This window comes from Bubalus bubalis, chromosome 4, assembly GCF_019923935.1.
Source record: "Bubalus bubalis isolate 160015118507 breed Murrah chromosome 4, NDDB_SH_1, whole genome shotgun sequence".
Classification (NCBI taxonomy): domain Eukaryota; kingdom Metazoa; phylum Chordata; class Mammalia; order Artiodactyla; family Bovidae; genus Bubalus; species Bubalus bubalis.
In genome coordinates this window covers 132,301,438-132,320,968 of record NC_059160.1, presented here as the reverse complement: position 1 = coordinate 132,320,968, position 19,531 = coordinate 132,301,438, and the positions used below count along the sequence as shown (strand labels likewise).

The window sequence follows — 19,531 nt, the reverse complement described above, 5'->3', positions numbered from 1 at the left end:
TCATGAGGAAGGAGGCTCGGCATACGCAAAGGCGGGATCGAGCCTCAGGAGTCCCCCTGGAAATTCTCGAGCATCTACCCCCCAAGCCAGAGTCTGCCTACTTTCTGCTTTGTGCTTTCACCTACACCTCTGACTTTACAGGGGGCTGTCCCCCACTACCTCTCTCTGAAAAAAGAGTTAGCTTACAGCTCCAGTTAATAATTCCTGGGTGTGACAGTGTTTCAACCTACAAACTCCTTTGGAAATCCTCTAGCCTGCCTGAATAGGTTTTTCCGGCCACATGTGATTGTTCAGAGCCTCCCAACTGTGAGAGGCAGGAGATGTTCTAAACTGCCTAAACACCGATTCCTTTGAGTAGTTAAAAGATTGATTAGAAATTGTATTGGTGAAGGGTTTTTCACTTGTTGGGCCAATGTTTGCTGCTAAGTCTCCATACTCCTTACCTACTGTGTCCTTGGCAGTGTATTGATTGATATAATGGGTGTATAGAAATGTAAAATGCAGCTTTGTCCAATGCTTTTTTGGAGGCTGGTGCCTGACTTTGGAATAATCACCTTTAGAGAAAAATAAGTTTCTTAAAATGTTAACAGGCCTCCGGGCCAGAAGATGATGTCAATCACCTGAACTTTTGCATATGATAAGTTTGAAAGCCTGGCTTCGATTAGGACCAGGAACTGCTGTCCTTGCATGACTCCACCCCTTCCCCCATTATCCTCTATGCATAACTTAAGGTATAAAAACTACTTTGGAAAGTAAAGTGCGGGCCTTGTTCACTGAAACTTGGTCTCCCCATGTCACTCTCTCTCCCAAATTCTGGCTGAGTCTCCATCTGGAGCGCGGAACCCACCATGCTTGCTAATTATGCCTGGGCTTCTAAGATCTGACCGGGGAGGCCTCAGTGTCTCCTCTCCTTCGGGAGAACGGAAGGACGCCTGCGGCCTACGTTAAGTGGTGCAAACTTCTTGTCTTGAAGTTTTATTGGTCTCCCGCGTAAACCAAGCTACTCAGCCTCTTTTCTCCACTGAATTTCCTCACTGAGCTAGCCTTATTCTATTACTCTTTATATCCTTAATTAAAGTTTAATTAAGCAGTTGTTTCCTGACCCTCGCCTATGCCGTCTCTCCTTCGAATACCCTGGATCAGCTGGGGCTGGACCCCGGCATGTGTGTTCAATTGTATACATCGTGTCTGACTCTTTGTAACCCTATGAACTGTAGCCCACCAGGCTGCTCTGTCCATGGGTTTCTCTAGGTAAGAATACTGAAGTGGGTTGCCATGCCCTCCTGGGGCATAACCCTGGGATCTAACCCATATCTCCTGCATCTCTTGTGTTGCGAGTGGACTCTTTATTCACTGAGCCATACTGGACAACCAGAAAAGTCCTCCTTTAGCATTTTGATTACTTCACCACTTTTTTGGACTTTGGGTCTGATAGACTGGCAAGATCTATTTAATTCTTTCAGAGGATTTCTCTTGTTTTTTTTTTTTTTTTTTTTTTTTTTTCTTTTGTGGCACTGCATGACTTGTGGGATCTTAGTTCTCTGACCAGGGATTGAACCCAGGCCCCAGCAGTGAAAGTTCCAAGTCCTAACCACTGGACCACTGGGAAATTCCCTCTCTTGTTCTTTTAAATGGGAGTAGTTTATGTACTTTTAAACTTTGCTTACATTTCTTTGGCTCTGTGAATTTAGGAGAAGTAGTTATCTACTGTGGTTTTGAAAGGCTGTTTATATGTTGGAGTGTCTCTGTGTAGGCTGTGTTGAGTCCAGTATTTTTGGTGTGCGAGGTGCATTTGGTATGGATACCTGCCACTTCTTTTCCCAGGGTGTGCTGGCAATTGTCCCCTTGATTAAGGGAGTATGTTTGGTGTCTTGGTGACCAGAGCCTGCACCGGATGTGGGCTTAGGCCTCCCTTTGGCTTTGTGGTTGTCACAGCCTGGTGGGGGCAGGGTCTGCTCCCCTTTCGTTGGTTTAGAGACTCCCAGGTTTGATTCCAAACTGCAATGTGAAGTAGGTGGGGCTGGAATCCTCCCTCTAGGCGAGGAGTTCCTCCCTAGGAGCTGTCCACTGAAACATGCGATTCTGTGACACTACCCGTAACCAGAGTGCACACCCACAGAATCACACTTGTCTCTGCTGTGGGAGCACCGATAATTGGCTCATGCACCAGCTCCTCCTGATTTCAGCATGTGCATGCTTTCAAAGCCCAAGCTAAAGTCTGCCAAGGTTATGAGCTCTTCAAGCTCACTGAAGCTGTCCCCCGTTTTGGGAGCACCAGCGGTCTGCTCAGATATCAGTGTGTGCATGCTCCTAAGATCTGGCACGGCCAGAGCTGTGAGCATGACAGTGAGTCTTCTATGATTGACCTGTGTGTGACCCACCCTTCACATTGACATTGGGGCTTCTGTGGTGGACCAGGGCTCCATCGCATGTGCACCCCAGTTGCAGCCTGGTCCACACTCCAGGCCCTCTGAACTGTCTCTGCACAGCCAAACCAAGTTCTCTCCTGTTGTCTGTGCACTGAAGCCTAAGTTTCATCACCAAGCTGCTTTGCACCAGTGGGTGTGCATCTCGGGCTGGCAAGTGCAGCAAGGTGGCGGCCGTTAGTGCTGGCACCTCTCTATCCTGCTTGGCAGCAAACCAGCCCATGCACACTCCTCTCTGGCCGATTCCAGGCCCCTGCAGCTCCATCCCAGCTACCAGAGGAGGCTCCTAGGGTGAATCTTTCCTCTTTCACAGCTCTTTCCCAGTGTGTAGGTTGTGTTTTGATTTCCTTGTTTTTTTTTTTTTTTTCCTTTAGTCCTATCTGGTCATGTGGGGCTCTTTCTTGCAGCTTTGGTTGTTCAAGATCTTCTTCCAGCTTTCAGTTGGTATTCTGTGAGAATTGTTGTAGATGTAAGTTTTTCCCCACTCTGCTCAGCTTGCAGGATCTTAGTTCCACACCCTCTGTGGTGGAAGCACAGAGTGTTAACCGCTGGACCACAAGGGAAGTCCCTGTAAAGGTATTTTTGATGTATTGTGGGGTGAGGTAAGCGCCACATCCTTCTACTCTACCATCTTGATTTCCTAAAACTCCTTCTTTAAAGCTGATGCCATAGTATTGAACTCTATGCTCACAGGGAAGTGAGTGAGTGTTTTGTTCAATTGTGAATCACTACAGTTAACCTTTGCAAATATGTTGACAAGGATTAAGTGACAATCAGTTACTTTTGTGCTCAAGACAGGAGTGATTCAAGTCCTGGCAATGATTGTGCATCCCTTGGGACAACATGGCCAGAGTTATCTGTATGTCTATAGGCCTGTTGCACTGGATGATCAGAAAGGAAAGTTTATGAGACAGTGAAGTACAAGGCTGATCGTACCAGGGATTTGTTCCTTTATTGCTTTTCTTCAGGAGACTACCTGCCCTGAACAGTTCATCTCTGGTCAGATACAAAAGGAGTAATTAAAGAAAGGGAGCTAGCATTTGACCTCAATGCCTGAAACATTACCACAGGTCCACAGAAACTGCTTGCCTTCTCTGTCGAAGGGTTTTCTAGATTTATCAAAATTTCCACACAAAAATTCAGAAATGACTAAAAAACATACTGCAGTTCAGTGTCTGGTAATGGGGAAGCAAGCCTCTCATATAGGAAATGGGAGCCTATCAAGATGGGAATCAGGTACATAATAATCTCCTGACCTTGAAGTGACTGTAGCATATATCCACTAAAAGGTAACTGTAAATGAGTATTTGGAGAAGGCAATGGCACCCCACTCCAGTACTCTTGCCTGGAAAATCCCATGGGCGGAGGAGCCTGGTAGGCTGCAGTCCATAGGGTCGCTAAGAGTCAGACACAACAGAGCGACTTCCCTTTCACTTTTCATTTTCATGCATTGGAGAAGGAAATGGCAACCCACTCCAGTGTTCTTGCCTGGAGAATCTCAGGGACGGGGGAGCCTGGTGGGCTCCCGTCTATGGGGTCGCACAGAGTCGGACACGACTGAAGTGACTTAGCAGCAATGGCACCCCACTCCGGTACTCTTGCTTGTGAAATCCCATGGGCGGAGGAGCCTGGTAGGCTGCCGTCCATGGGGTCGTGAAGAGTAGGACAGGACTGAGCAACTTCACTTTCACTTTTCACTTTCATGCATTGGAGAAGGAAATGGCAACCCCCTCCAGTATGCTTGCCTGGAGAATCCCAGGGGTGGGAGCCTGGTGGGCTGCCGTCTACGGGGTTGCACAGAATCGGACATGACTGACGTGACTTAGCAGCAGCAGCAGCAGCAGCGAGTATTTCTCAGGCAGCATAGGATTTTAATTACTGTTATCTGAGTTTAGTGAATTTTTTACAGGGACACTTACCAATGCATTGTGTGCTATAAAACAGTATTGCTTCTGAGGACATGAGAGAGACTGAGAAACATTCCTCAGGCATTGACCACAGGAAAGATGAGGCAAAAAGAGCAAAAGACAGCAAATGAAAGAAAGAGGAGAGGCAGAGACAGACAGATAATGAGAGGTAGAAAAACAAAGACAGACAAAAACTGGTAGAATGAGACAATTGGAGACAAAAGCCAAACAGAGAAAGTGGCAAAATTGATGGGAAGAAGAAGATAGAGAGAGGGTGTGGCCACAAGCTCACTCTGACTTTCAGAAAGCAACCATTTCTCCTAAGTCATGGGTATTTGGATACCATCAAGACAGCTAAAGGGGAAGTGATTATTTTCTTTGATAGCAGATTATGTATTTTCTGAAATTCTGTACTCTTATTAATAGATAAAAGCATTATTATTCTTTACATACATACACTACTATCTTTGAATCAGATATTTCCATTGGGGATAAATGGGCCATTTTGGGTTTTCACTAGTGTGTTCCCTTGTTTGACCAATTGTGCATCATTGCAAAAGATCTTTGAAAACATATTCCTAAGCACTGATGGGTTCCCTGTTTGTGCTTAGGATTTGTTTCAAAATCAGTACAGAAGAAATCTTAAGGCAGAGCCCATTGGTGTCCATGAAAACCCCAATAAGAGAAGGCCAATTGCATCATCATCAAAAGCCTCAGATTTGGACTCAAAGAAAGTACCCAGCATTTCCAAATGTATTGCCTCAGAGGATCTCCTGGAGACAGAATCACCTCTGAATATGAATGATAAATGTGTGGCAAAGAATGCTTAGGAGAGAAACCAATGATAATTTAATTCTTGCCCTGTTAGAGCTCTAGATATGAGCATCATGCCCCTGGTTGTAGGGTGCAATGATGCATGGCCAGGAAGTTTTTGACTCTTGTCCCAAAGCTGCCAAGAAGTCAGAATTCCTCTCTTCCACCACCTTGGCAGTTTTATCCTAGGGCTCCTGAGCTAGGGTTGTTGAATGGGTACTTTTGAGCACTCAGTGGGGAGAAGGGTGGTGAGGAAAAAATATGTATGTATATACATATATGTGTATAAGATAAATTATATAAATGATACTATATATTATATGTAAATGATGCTGTATTACATGTAAATGTACTATATACTTTAATACATACTGTATATAAATGTAATATATACTGTATGTAAATGATACTATATTTCATGCATCCTACGCACTGTATGTGCACTTGGCCTAAATTTCTTCTCTTTTTTAATTTATTTTCCTTCAGAATGCTTCCCAAAGGGACCAGGAGAAAGTGGACATTCATCTTTCTGTCTCAAACAGGTATCCCTGTGCAAGTTTTCAAGAAGAACCAGTTTCCTGGTATTGCAACTAGGGAAGAATTGGCTTGTCAAACAGGAATTTCAGATTCTCAAGTCTAGGTAAGTTCTCAGTGGGAGCAACATGATTTGTCTCATGTGAAGGGTTATTAAACCCTGGGGTAATACTGGATACATGTAGGCTTTAGGGGGGTTATCCTGCTGATTGAAGGCAAAGCTATGGGTTTTAGAGTCCTGGCATTGCAAGTGAGAGTCCTTCCAAGGTAAGAATTCCCAAATCATATTGGCAGCAGTGCATACACATGTGCAGAATGGCAGGACAAAAGCGGGAGGAGGAGGCGTTGCTCTCTGTAGTCAGTACCTTAAATGCTGTTGAAGCTCAACAGTGCTGTTACATTGCCTGAGAAGTGTCTTGGTTATCAAAGTGGGAGCACTGAACTGTGTGTGGCAGCATGTTGTCTGCATTGTGGTTTGGGTTTTCAAGGTCATTGAACTTGTGCAGAGCCTGCTCTCTTAAAGGGATTTGTTGCTCAGTTGCTCAGTGTGCAACTCTTTGCAACCCGACAGCAGCACTCCAGGCTTCCCTGTCCTTCACCGTCTCCTAGTGCTTGCTCGAACTCATGTCCATTGAGTCGGTGATGTCATCCAACCATCTCATCCTCTGTCGCCTCTTCTTTTTGTTTTAAATTAACTAATTAATTTTAATTGGAGGCTAATTACTTTACAATATTGTGGTGGTTTTTGCCATACATTGACATGAATCAGCCATGGGTGTACATGTTTTCCTCATTCTGAACACCCCCTTCCACCTCCCTCCCCATCCTATCCCTCAGGGTCATCCCAGTGCACCAGCCCTGAGCACCCTGCATCAAACCTGGACTGGCGATCTGTTTCACATATGATAATATACATGTTTCAGTGCTATTCTCTCAAATCATCCCACCCTTGCCTTCTCCCACAGAGTCCAAAAGACTGTTCTTTACATCTGTGTCTCTTGCTGTCTTGCATATAGGGTCATCATTACCATCTTTTTAAATTCCATATATATGCGTTAGTATACTGTATTGGTGTTTTTCTTTCTGACTTACTTCACTCTGTATAATAGGCTTCAGTTTCATCTACCTCATTAGAACTGATTCAAATGCATTCTTCTTAATGGCTGAGTAATATTCCATTGTGTATATGTACCACAGCTTTCTTATCCATTCGTCTGCCTATGGACATCTGTAAACAGTGCTGTGATGAACATTAGGGTACACGTGTTTTTTTCAATTCTGGTTTCCTCCGTGTGTATGCCCAGCAGTGGGATTGCTGGGTCATATGGCAGTTCTATTTCCAGTTTTTAAAGGAATCTCCACACTGTTCTCCATAGTGGCTGTACTAGTTTGCATTCCCACCAACAGTGTAAGAGGGTTCCCTTTTCTCCACACCCTCTCCAGCATTTATTGTTTGTAGACTTTTTGATAGCAGCCATTCTAACTGGCGTGAGATGGTTACCTCATTGTGGTTTTGATTTGCATTTCTCTGATAATAAGTGATATTGAACATCTTTTCATGTGTTTGTTAGCCATCTGTATGTCTTCTTCGGAGAAATACAAAGAAGAAATGACTGTTTACTTCTTTGGCCAATTTTTTGATTGGGTCGTTTATTTTTCTGGAATTGAGCTGCATGAGCTGCTTGTTTATTTTTGAGATTAATTCTTTGTCAGTTGCTTTGTTTCCTGTTATTTTCTCCCATTCTGAAGGCTGTCTTTTCACCTTTACTTATAGTTTTCTTCTTTGTGAAAAAGCTTTTAAGTTTAATTAAGTCCCATTTGTTTATTTTTCATTTTATTTCCATTACTCTGGGAGGTGGGTCATAGAGGATCCTGCTGTGATCTGCGCCTTCTTCTCCTGCCATCAGTCTTTCCCAGGATCAGGGTCTTTTTTACTGAGTCAGCTCTTTGCATCAGATGGCAAAAGTATTGGAGCTTCAGCTTCAGTCCTTCCAATGAATATTCAGGACTGATTTCCTTTAGGATTGACTGGTTTGATCTAGTTGTATTCTAAGGGCCTCTCAAGAGTCTTCTCCAACAGCACAGTTCAAAAGCATCAGTTTTTCAGGGCTCAGTCTTCTTTTTGAGGGGGGATCACTACAGATTGTTGGCTCTTTTATTTTTGTTTCCTTTGACACTGGTGGCGGCACCTCAGCATTCATCTAGTAGTGACTGCCTTACTGCACTCGCTCTTAAGTTTTAATAATTTTTCTTTGGGGTTTCAATATAATCATACCATACACAATAACAAATTTTATCTTCTGTTTTGCTTTTTTGGGGTTTTTTGTTTTTTTTTTTTTTTTTGCTTAACATGTTAGCTAGAATTTCCAGAGATGCAGAGTAATGATGGTGATTCTGGAACTTACCACCAGTTTCTAGCTTCAGTGCAAAGATCTCTAATGTCTCAAGAGTTACGTGCAATGCTCATTAGTAGGATGACCTACTAATTTAATATTTCTAACTTTTCAAAATGTACAAGACGTTTTTAGAGATGCTTTCGATAGCCTACTTCTCTTTTAAAAAACTGTTAAAATATATATGAGTAATCTTTCATTTTTCAACAAATTCTCCAAGTATACAGAGGACTAGCCATGCCTGCAGGATCAGTTACAAGTCAAGGAAGAAATCTGGCCTTATTTAATGAACAGTCTTCTTTTTGGTCCAACTATTACATCCATACATGACTATTGGAAAAACCATAGCTTTGACTAAATAGACCATTGTAGGTAATGTCTGCTTTTTAATATGCTGTATAGGTTTGTTTTAGGTTTTCTTTCAAAGAGCAAGTATTTTTTAATTTCATGGCTGCAGTCACCATCTGCAGTAATTTTGGAGCCCACCAAAAGTAAAGTCTGTCACTGTTTCCATTGTTTGCCCATCTATTTGCCATGAAGTGATGGGACCGGATACCATGATCTTAGTTTTGTCAGTGTTGAGTTTTAAGCCAGCTTTTTCACTCTCCTTTTTCACTTTCACTAAGAGCCTCTTTAGTTCCTCTTTGCTTTCTGCCATAAGGGTAGTTTCATCTGCATATCTGAGGTTATTGATATTTCTCCCGGCAATCTTGATTCCAGCTTGTGCTTCATCCAGCCTGGCATTTCTCATGATGTACTCTGCATAGAAGTTAAATAAGCAGGGTGACAGTATGTAACCTTGATGTACTCCTTTCCCAATTTGGAACCAGTCAGTTGTTCCATGTCCAGTGCTAACTGTTGCTTCTTGACCTGCATACATGTTTCCCAGGAGGTAAGTAGGGTGGTCCAGTATCCCATCTATTTTAGAATTTTCCAGTTTGCTGTGATCCACACAGTCAAAGGTTTTAGTGCAATCAGTGAAGCAGAAGTAGATGTTTATCTGGAATTCTCTTGCTTTTTTCTGTGATCAAATTGTTGGCAATTTGATCTCTGGTTCCTTTGCCTTTTCTAAACCCAGCTTGAACATCTGAATGTTCATAGTTTACTTACTGTTGAAGCCTGGCTTGGAGAATTTTGAGCATTACTTTACTAGCATGTGAGATGAGTGCAATTGTGTGGTAGTTTGAGCATTCTTTGGCATTACCTTTCTTTGGGATTGGAATGAAAACTGACCTTTTCCAGTCCTGTGGCCACTGCTGAGTTTTCCAAATTTGCTGGCATATTGAGTGCAGCACTTTCACGGTATCATCTTTTAGGATTTGAAATAGCTCAACTGGAATTCTATCACCTCCACTAGCTTTGTTCATAGTGATGCTTCCTAAGGCTTACTTGACCTCACATTCCAGGATGTCTGGCTCTAAATGAGTGATCACACCATCATGGTTATCTGGGTCATAAAGATCTCTTTTGTGTAGTTCTTAAAGGGATACCTTAATGATTTGGAGTCTTTCCTATTATCCTCAGTTGAAAGGAGGGACTATTGCCCCTAGATGAGAACTGTTGTACTCTGTACATTATTGACATAGTGTTTTTGAGAATCAAGAGTCAAGAAGCAGGTCCATGGGCATATGGAGACAGTCTCTGAAAGACTCACATTTGAATCAGGACCTATATCTGTGCTTCAAGTGGCTTACATCTGTTCACCATGGATTGGGAGGAACCTCAACCTAATTAGCAGAGCCTCTTTATTGATTTATTCTAGAAAGTTGGGGGCTGAATCTAGACCCAGGTGATTTTCATCTGGACTCGATACCTGCTGGGTCCTGGACCTCTGTCCACAAGAGATGGGCTGGTGAACATACTTAGTGGACATGGGGACTGGATCCATGTATTTTAACTTATGCCAAACCAGGAAAGGCATTGGATCAAGGAAAGGTGATTTTTCATTTGGACCCTAGGCACTGACAAACGCAGGAATGTTTGGAGCAATGCTGAGAACCTTGAGCCTAGTGTGTAAGAAAGTGAAGGTGAATCTCTGGCTATTCCCTAGAGGACTCCTAAGGGGGCTGATCTGAAGGCATCCATTTTCAGAAGAGAGGGCAGTACAGGTGCTGGGCAGTGTGTGAAGGGCCTGACATTCTGGCCAGTCAGTGGGGGAATCTGCTGGAAGCCAGGTGTCTGGTGTTGACCTGATGTGCCCGTCATTTCCAAGGACCAGTTTGCAGATCTAGATCAAATTCCCCTGATTAGGCCTAACCAAAAATGCCCTTTGCCTGACAGACTGGGTCAAATTGATTTGGAATATGTTACTTCTGATGTGCATACCTCCCTTCTTCCCTAGATGTGGTTTTGGAACCGAAGAGCTTGGCACCTGGAGCAGAGCAGAGGTGGGCCTGTGAAGGTCCTGGCACGTGCATATGTGCTCAGCTGTGTCCAGCTCTTTGTGACCCCATTGACTACAGCCCGCCAGGCTCCTCAGTCTATGGAATTTTTCAGGCAGGAATACTGGAGTGGGTTGCCATTTCCTGCTCCAGGGGATCTCTTCATTCCTGTGATCAAACTCAAGTCTCCTGTGTCTCCTGCATGGGCAGGTGGATTCTTTACCACTGAGCCACTTGAGAAGCCCAAAGTTCTTGGCAGAAGGCCCCAATGCCAGGCTAGATCTGACTGTTCTTGGAAACAAAAGCCCACAGTAGCTCTCATCAATTACCTCCTGCCAATTTGCTTTAGAGCATCCAATCTTTTGCCACAGCAGCTCCTTTTTTCTTCCCCATGTTGTTCCTTGTGTGCCCTCTGCGGGCTGGTCATTGAAGTCCATGGTGGTGCAGCCTACCCAAGCTGTGCAGGGAAGAGAAAACTCTAAACCTCTGGGAACAGTTCCAAGTCACTCCTCAGTAGGACCAAATCTGGGAGTGGGTCTCCACCTACTCACACAGCTCTCTGGCCTCCATCCCAAGGAACATACCAGGAGAGCAACTTGCAGACTGGCTTGAAAGCACTCCCTCTCCAAGACTCTCCTCAGCCTGACCTTGATAGTCCTCAGCCACACTTGCAGGATTTGGCTTGGCCACGCTTATCCCAAGCCACAGAACAGGGGACCCAAGTTGTAATCTCTAGATGGGAGTCTTGGGAAAGAAAGATTCTGCAGCCTGCACATGCTGAGCCTCATGTCCGGCAGTGGCAGGCACTCTCAAGTGAAAAAGTCGTCCCCTTTGCTGGACCAACACCAGCACTCAGCACTTGGAAGCTTATCAAGCCTTTTAGATGAACTCTTGTCAGCCAAAGACATTTAAGAAAAGGTACAACCCTTCCTGAATGTGGATCCATGGGAACAGAAGCCACCAGAAACTCCAGAAGCAGCCCTCAGCAAAGAACAATTTCAGGCTCTTATTGACATGCTGCGAAGCTGACTAAGGTCTCAGACTTAGGAGGAAGAAAGAAACTTTCTCCTGACCCTCTTTCAGACCTTCTTTCTTGGGATACAGGACCATCTTGATAGAAAAAAAGGAATAAGCAACACTTAGTGTTTGGGAAACACACGTAGGCAAGAAGACCCATCCTTGACTTGAAAGCCTGAAAGGCTTGTTTCCCCTTTGTCCTGTTGCCTCCTTGAGTGTTTCCCAGCTCCACCTGGATTCTGAGGAAGCTTGGACACCAGGAGAGGCAGCCTTCCTGAAGTTTTAGTGAAATCTCACGTTGTAATGACAAATGTGGCCCAACTCTTCTGTCTGCACCATCCCTGAACCGGAACCACAACAAGAAGGTGAGATATAAGGAGGAGTTGTTCACATGTGTTACTTTTCTGGCAAGATTGGAAGGCACATCTGAAGTGTGCTTGGTGTATAGAAGAGGAGGGAATGTGCTGTGACTTGAACATTCAGGTCTAGGAATGTGAGCTCTTTTCATGGTGGTGAATGTCAGATCTGGCAACTGGAAGCAACTTAAGCCTCTAACTAGTAATGAGTGTTTCAGAGCTTCAGTCCTTAATACACTGGAGACTTCGCATATTATTTTCCCCTGGAGCATCTTCAATATAAAAAAAAAATGGCAGGAGAAGGTACAATAACATCTCCAACCCATTACTCTGGAAAGGCTGGGAACCTCACTTTCCTTCGCTTTAGCATTTTTGAATGTATGGGCCTGCATACGTACCTGGAATTTTTCATTATGGATTTAAAAAAAAAGTCTGTATTCTGACTCTTTGTGGTCTTCCTTCAACAGCCCCTGCTCCCTTCCTTTGAAAAGGATACATAGGATTTTCAAGTTGTATATGACATTCCATTGATTCCACAAGTGTATCTTTGAATTCACTGTGACGTCTTTGTTGTGCTTTGGTTCATTCATACTACTCTGTCCCATCTTTCCAGTTCTCCTTATTGGTAATTACATATACATCTACCTCTATTTTCATTTGACAGGAAGACTGTTACGGTGGCTACACATGGTGGGATAGTGCCTCTGGAAAAGAGTCTGAGTGTGGTAGCCTCATGACAAATGGGGCTTGAGATTTGGAATGGGACTCCTTGTGGAAAGGATTGTGTATTTCAATATAGTGGGAGGAAGACTACATCAAGTGTGGCTAGAAACACTCAGATCCTTTGTTGGCAGGACTTCTCTAGGCTGTAGATAGAGCAAAGGGCTATTGTTTAACCCCTTTTGGGTCCAGTGATGACCACATAGTCATATGATGGCCTGTGCAGAAGTATATCTGCATGTTCTTGGGATACCCTGGGTGCTGTGCATATCAAAGCCTCTGCTCTGGGACTTCGCTGGTGGTCCAGTGGTTGGGATTGCATGCTTCCACTGCAGGGAGCCTGGATTTGATCCCTGGTTGGGGAACTAAGATCCCATGAGCTGCATGGTGAAGCCAAAATATAAAAGCCTCTGCTCTGACAAGCAACCTACCACTTGAGTTGTCCAGTTGGGAGGTGGTGGAGGTCTGGCAGCCAGTGCTTTAGCAAGAGAAGCAATCTAATCAGAAGTTTCAGGAAAGTTTATCAACAAAAACGTCCACCTTCTTGAGGCAAGACTGTCCTGATCCACAAGATGGTCTCATCACTTCCCAATCTCTGGCACCTGAGGACGAAGGACTAGAATCTGGATGTCTTCAAGACATTCCCCTGAGACTTGAAGACAGCTTCTGGTCCCATTGGCAGCCATCCACAGGTACCACCTGATAACCATCTTTAGAGTGGGCAGAAAATCAAACACACAAAAAAAGGATAGCAGCTAGAATGACCATTTGGCCTCTGGAGCCATGATTAAGACATAGATCCTGGACCAGCTTGGGGGTTTTATGCTTTCGCAAATGCTATAGTTGAGGCCCTCCTTCTGCAAAGAAAGTTACTGTGCTCATGCTTGAAGCTTTCTACTCAAGTAACTCCTTGTGCTGTAAGTAAATAAGTCCTAGATGCATTTGAGGGTGGAGAGCAACCTACTGTTTGGGAAGAGTCATGTGCTTCCACAGAACATATGTTTAGTTAAAATAATGGTGTTTTGCCAATGGTGTTTTTGTTGGGCATTCTGCCAGATGTACAGCAAAACAAGCACACTCACATCAGCATTATTTTAACTAATTAACTTTAATTAAGAGCCGGTGCAATTATTTGCATTCCAAATTCTAAATAGTCTTAATTTTCTTCATCTTAGTCCATATTTTTGAGTTTCATAAACCTGAGTGGCAAAAGAATATACTAAAGTTGGTAATATGTATGTGTTTTAATTTTTGAATCGCCAGGAGTTCAAACTGAATTGAAATGTTGGCATGGTAGTATTTTTCATCCAAATCATTCCTTTCAAACACAGCTGTGTCGTCGATCATCTGAGTTGCTGCATCCCCCTTTTCTTTTTAAACACACAATTTAAAAAATATTAGTTGTCACTTCAGGTCTGTATTTTGTTTTCATCTTGGTATAACGAGGTCTGTCTTGGATGCTGTGGGGCTATCATGGTACTTCCCACCTTATTTGAATTGTCTTTTTCTTCTCACAAGTTGTTGAGTCACACCCTTCTTTTCTGCACTTGTGGTTTTCTGATACTCCCAGACCAGAGAAGGAATAACCAGCTACAGATGGTGAGTTTCTCTTTGCTTCAAGTATTAAAGTTATATCTTGTTTCCCTTTAGGGGGATATTGTCAGAGAACATTGTTTTATAGATTATGTTGTATTTGTATGGGATGGGCTATTCTTAGCCACACATTCAGTGCTGTGTTGGGCATGTGTTGTTGGAATTCATGGAGAGAATATGACCCAGGTCGACCTGGGAGATGAACCTAGGTAACTGAATCACCTCACCCATCCCCCCAGCCTTGTGCTTGAAATGTGCATTCTGCTTGATTTCCCCAAGAGGTAAGCTTAACAAGGACACACTTTTGAGACAGCAAGGTGTTGTTGGCACCTGTGGACAGTATAGCTGACTGAACTGTTAAGGCTTCTATTTAATGTTTTTAAAGATTCTGGCATACAGGTGGGAAATCATCTTGTGGCTGCCCAAGATGAGCCCCAGAAGTAAATTCCTTTGCTTGTTAAACATCTACCTACCTATCTAGTGTGGTTTTCCAATTTCTTCAATCTCTGTGGCATGTGAGTAACGGGGTGGGTTTCACTTTACACACAGGAAGCTCCTGAGTAGTTGAGATCCAAGAGCATGATTGGGTAGACCCTGGCCTTACTCATTCACCCATAGTATTCCAAGTATCATGATCACACCCTCAAATGAAATGATTTAGAAATAGAATGCAGTGGGTTTCTGAAGATGCCAAGGGAAATGTGTAGTGTACACAGGGAAGTTAGGCTGTTCATTTTGGAAAGAGCATACCTGAACCTAATCCCGAGGAACCCAGAGTCACAGATTGCAACTGGAAGCAAACTGTTTGAGTATGTGAAAATTAGAGAGTCCTGAAACAAAATTTAGGTGAAAGGATGATAGCAGCTTCAGAAATATCTGATACTTCTGGTACTTAAGGCCTCTGAACTTGTTTTTCATTTAATTAACACTTGCCTCACGGGATTCCTTCAAGGTCATACATTTTGGATGAGAGTTTATGGTAGGAAGCGGTTGAAATAGATAGGAGTGGGGCATCTTGTGCTTCCAGAAACTGAACAATTGGCCAGCAGTTTCTGTGTGATCCAGGTAGTTCCCCCAACATGGATTCATCAGCTCATCAAGCGATAAGTTTGCATCAGCATCTGGGCTTTGTTGTTGGATCATTTAAATGACTTGATACAAAGTATAAGTGACCACTAAGATTGCAGTGACAGGCTTTATTGGGCTGTGTTTCTGGAATAAATTGGGTGAAAAGATTGAGAGTGGCTTGGGCATTTTCTTGAGACAGAAAATGAAGTTGGTAGCCCTGTTGCCCATCAAATGCTTCTCTATCAAAAGTCTTAATTAAAGTTGGCACTGTAAATGTACAGAATGGCACATAAATTTTCAAATATCTTTACTTTAGTTGATAAAAATATATGTTTTCCAGGAGACCACGTTTGGAATTTTGAATTGGTTTGGTTCTTTTTTGTTTTTATTGTTTCGTTTTCAGTTTTAAGTGGTTAATTTCTGTTGAGTTGATGGAAATAATTAAGAAACAATTCTCAGTAAGAATAGAAGAGAGTTTATTTTTGCCAAACTGAAAACTAGACCCCAGAAGACACAAGTTCCAGATTCACTTGAATTGTCCTCCCCTGGATTACAAAATGGAGGAGGCTTATCAAGGCAAAATCTGCAGCGTTGTACTTAGTTCCATGAGTTATTTCTAAAGAGTTACCATTGGAGCTGGCAAGAAATAAGGGTGGTATAAGTATTGTATTGTAAGTAAGTATTGGTTGAGGTCTGAAACCCTTCCTACTCACAGAGGGAGACCTTGAGACTGTAAGTTTGCAGCTGGCAGCTGCTAGCAGTCCTCTTCTTCTTCTTTTTTTTTGAAGGGCTAGTTTGTGTCCTGGAGTTTGATACAGTTCAGGAAATTCAGGATCTCAGCGATACAGGAACATGTGTGGAACCACAACCATCATGGGCATCTGGCTCCAGTTGGAATGCCTGAAACACAGATCTATACTTTTTCATAACAAAGAACAAACATCAAATATGATGGAGTATGTCACTTCAAAGTTTGAAATGAGAAAGATTAGCATGTACACAGCTAGTCAGCATGACCTCGCTATCTTCAAAGGGAAACTCATCCTCCAAGGAGTACCAGCCTGGGCATCATCAGAAGGGGGACGTTTGTCCTTATCTTGAAAGTAGGTATTGAAAACAATATAATAAAGGGAGTCTGTGTTTTTGTAATAGTTCAAGCAGATGTGCAATGTACATATGACAGGCCATAAGAGAAGTTTTTCTGATTAGCACAAGTATAAGGACTTTCCCATGAGTCAGTTGGAGAAGGAAATGGCAGCTCACTCCAGTGTTCTTTCCTGGAGAATCCTGTGGACAGAGGAGCCTAGTGGTCTACGGTCCATGGGGTCTGCAGAGAATCAGACATGACTGAGCAACTAACATGTATCAGTATGTGAAAAATTCTTCCATCAATTTAGTGATAACCTGTTTTTCTATGGCTTTGCATTTCATTTGCATGTAATTCTGTGGATTGTTTCTTAACGGTTGGTAGATCCCAACAGTGTTGACTCTCATTTTTTCTGATAGGCATATGTCAAGCTCCCAGTGTCCCATTCAGATAAAAATGGAATGTAATCTCTGGACTTAGAAGTTTCCCACTTGACATAAAGACAGCAGCTAGGCTGGCACCATTGTTTTGCATCTGTATGGAATCTGCTCCCCCCAAGACTTTTCCCCTTTTCTGTTCAGCAGGCTGACTCCCAGGAGGACTGTGAAGAAGGAGGCTTGTGTGGAAGCCATATCAAAAGTACACTCTGTAAGCAGTGCTTCAAAAGAACCCCTACCCTGGTAAAACTACCAGAGAGCAACTGGCCTGAGAACTTGGCATTCTAGAAAACAGAATTCAGGTAAACTTGAATGTTTTTATTCATTCTCTGTCCACATCCAGAAGCAGTCTGGGCTAAGAAATCTGGAGTCAGTCTTTTAGGTCTGGAAATTTGCTTATAAGTGTTAGCCTTATGGTGTCATGCAATGTGAAGAATTAAGTAAAAACAACCAACACGTGAAAGTGACGTACTAGGAAAAGGGTCTGAGATGAGAGTTTTCTCATAGGTTGAATGCCCAATATGCAGTCTGCTACAGGGACTTGAGTTTTGAGGGCACGCTAGAGAGAGGTGCTTCTCTTCAGGTGCTTGAGACAACAGCGACTCCAGTCTTGGCAACGGTTGTTCATCCCTTGGGAAAGCACGACCAGAGTGAGCTGAGTGGCTACAGGCCCATTCCAGAGCATGGTGAGAAAGAAAAGTCCATGAAACAATGAAACACGAGGCTTGGTTGCGCCATGGAGTTTGGTCCTTTATTGCTTGCCTTCAGAGAACTGCCCGTGCTGAAGACTTCCTCTCTGGTCAGGCAGGAAAGGAGTAATTAAAGAAAAGAGCATTTGAGCACAAGGCCTGGGACGTTACAGCATATCAGTAAAGATTGACTGTCTTTCCCCAGAAATTTTTTCTTCGTTTATCAAATTATCCACACATAACATTCAGAAATGACTGGAAAAATGAACACATATTGTTCTTTGGTCTTCAGTAGTGAGGAAGCAAGGATATTGTTTCACTATTGAAGTCAGTGGCACACATTTCAAAGATGGGGATTGGGTACATCAGAGTGTCCTGACCTTAGAAGGGACGGTGGCCTGTATCCACTAAGATGTAACTAACTGTAGATGAATATTTCCCAGGCAGCATGAGGTTTTAATTATTTTTATCTGGGTTTAGTGAATTTTTGACAGGGGCACTTGCCCCAATGTCTTGTGTGTTATGAAACAGTACTGCCTGAGGTGACTGAAGAGAGACAGAGAAACATTATTCAGGCATAAGTGGGGCAAAAACCCAAAACAGAACAAGGAAGAATAAGAGGAGACAGAAATGGAGACTGAAGTTGAAAGAGAGGAAGACAGACAGAGACAGGTAGAAAGAGGGAGTAGAGATGGAGACAAAAAGTCTGATACAGCAACTGGCTGGTTTGATGGTAAGAGAAATCAAGGGAGAGAGGGTTTGCTTGTGAACTCATTCTGACTGTGGGAAAGCACACATTGTCTCCACCGTCACAGGTCTCGACCTTGGATACCAAGAGAAAGACTAAAGAAAAAATTATTATTTTCATTGATGCAGATTGTGTATTTTCTGAAATTCTGTTCTCTTATTCTAAGATGAAAGTATTCTTTGGATAGTTATATAAAGTATATATTATTAATATCCATGGATATAATACAGATCTCAGACCTTTGAATCATTACTATTTCCATTGGGGGCAGATAGGCCATACTGGGTTTTCACTAGTTTCCTGGCTTGTTTGTTCTGTTGTAAATCACTGCAGTAGATCTTGGAAATAGGTAAGCTTGATAAGCTGTAGCTTAAATGAGAGTTAGATCATGACCCTTCTCTAGTTTTAGCTGAGGAACTGGCAGTGTTGCATATTCTGGCTCTTGAACCTGAGTGGGAGCTATGGCTTGAACTTGCTCTGGTGCTATAGTGGGCAGTAGAGACTCTAGGTCTCGAGATGTTTTCAGAGCTTGTTCTGGAGTTGGTGCTATGGCTCCACGAAGAGAAAATATCAATAGGACTGCTTTTCCACATGTCTCAGGAAACTTCTCACTGCCAATAATTGAAGTTTCAGTCCAAGATGCCATCTACCACCAGGCAGTCCTCCCAGACTACAGTCCAGGGGAAGAGTGATCTGAGCCTCATCATTGCTCCTGGTCCAGTTCCAGCCTTGGGAGGCTCTGCTCTGTGTGGCCCAGCCCCTTTCTCTCCCCATTTGCCCCCATCACCCACCCTGAGTCCTCCTCACTATCCCCCTCTGCCTCAGTGGGCTCCAGGTGCTCAGGCTGTGTGTGCCAGGTCTGAGTCAGGTATGCTGAGTTCTATGTAATCCAGTAGCATCTTCAGGGAGGGAAATTATGGGGCTGGTGGAAGTCCTCAGGGTAAAGGTGCCCAGGACGGAAAGATGAACCTGGAGGTTGTTATGCAGGCAGCAGAGTCAGAGGCCAGGCATTTCCTTCCACACGGCTCTCCCAGGACAGCACTGGTTGTGATGTCTAGGGTGACTATCTGACTCCAAACTAGAATGGAAGCCCTGGAGGGCAGGACTGCTGTCTGCTTGATACATTAAATGTTGGGTGTTCCTAGAAAAGCACCTGCCTCTAGTGAGCCTTCTTCTATATTTGAAGAGTGAGACCAACCAGCCCCATCATATGCATCTGAGTGGCCTGCAGTCCCACTGCTCGCTTCCAGTGGTCCTCGCTCTTATTCACCCAGGACACAGAACCCTTACTGGAATCACAAATCACCTTTTAAAATGGGAAAACAGCTCAGCTCAAATCCACAAGGACAGTGGCAAATGAGG

The 19,531-nt window shown here is 43.4% G+C and overlaps 1 long non-coding RNA gene across 5 annotated transcripts in view; it reads left to right on the top strand.

Moving 5' to 3' along the window:
- The window catches only part of LOC123333413, a 43,473-nt gene extending 25,914 nt beyond the window's left edge, over positions 1-17,559 (top strand). Inside the window, exons 2-6 of one of the 5 annotated variants that reach the window (XR_006550743.2) lie at positions 5,633-5,786; positions 10,415-11,836; positions 15,997-16,311; positions 16,877-17,034; positions 17,316-17,559. This is a non-coding gene — a long non-coding RNA (uncharacterized LOC123333413). The other 4 variants (XR_006550740.2, XR_006550741.2, XR_006550739.2 and 1 more) reach the window with 4 other exon arrangements.
- Positions 17,560-19,531: the final 1,972 nt, after the last annotated feature.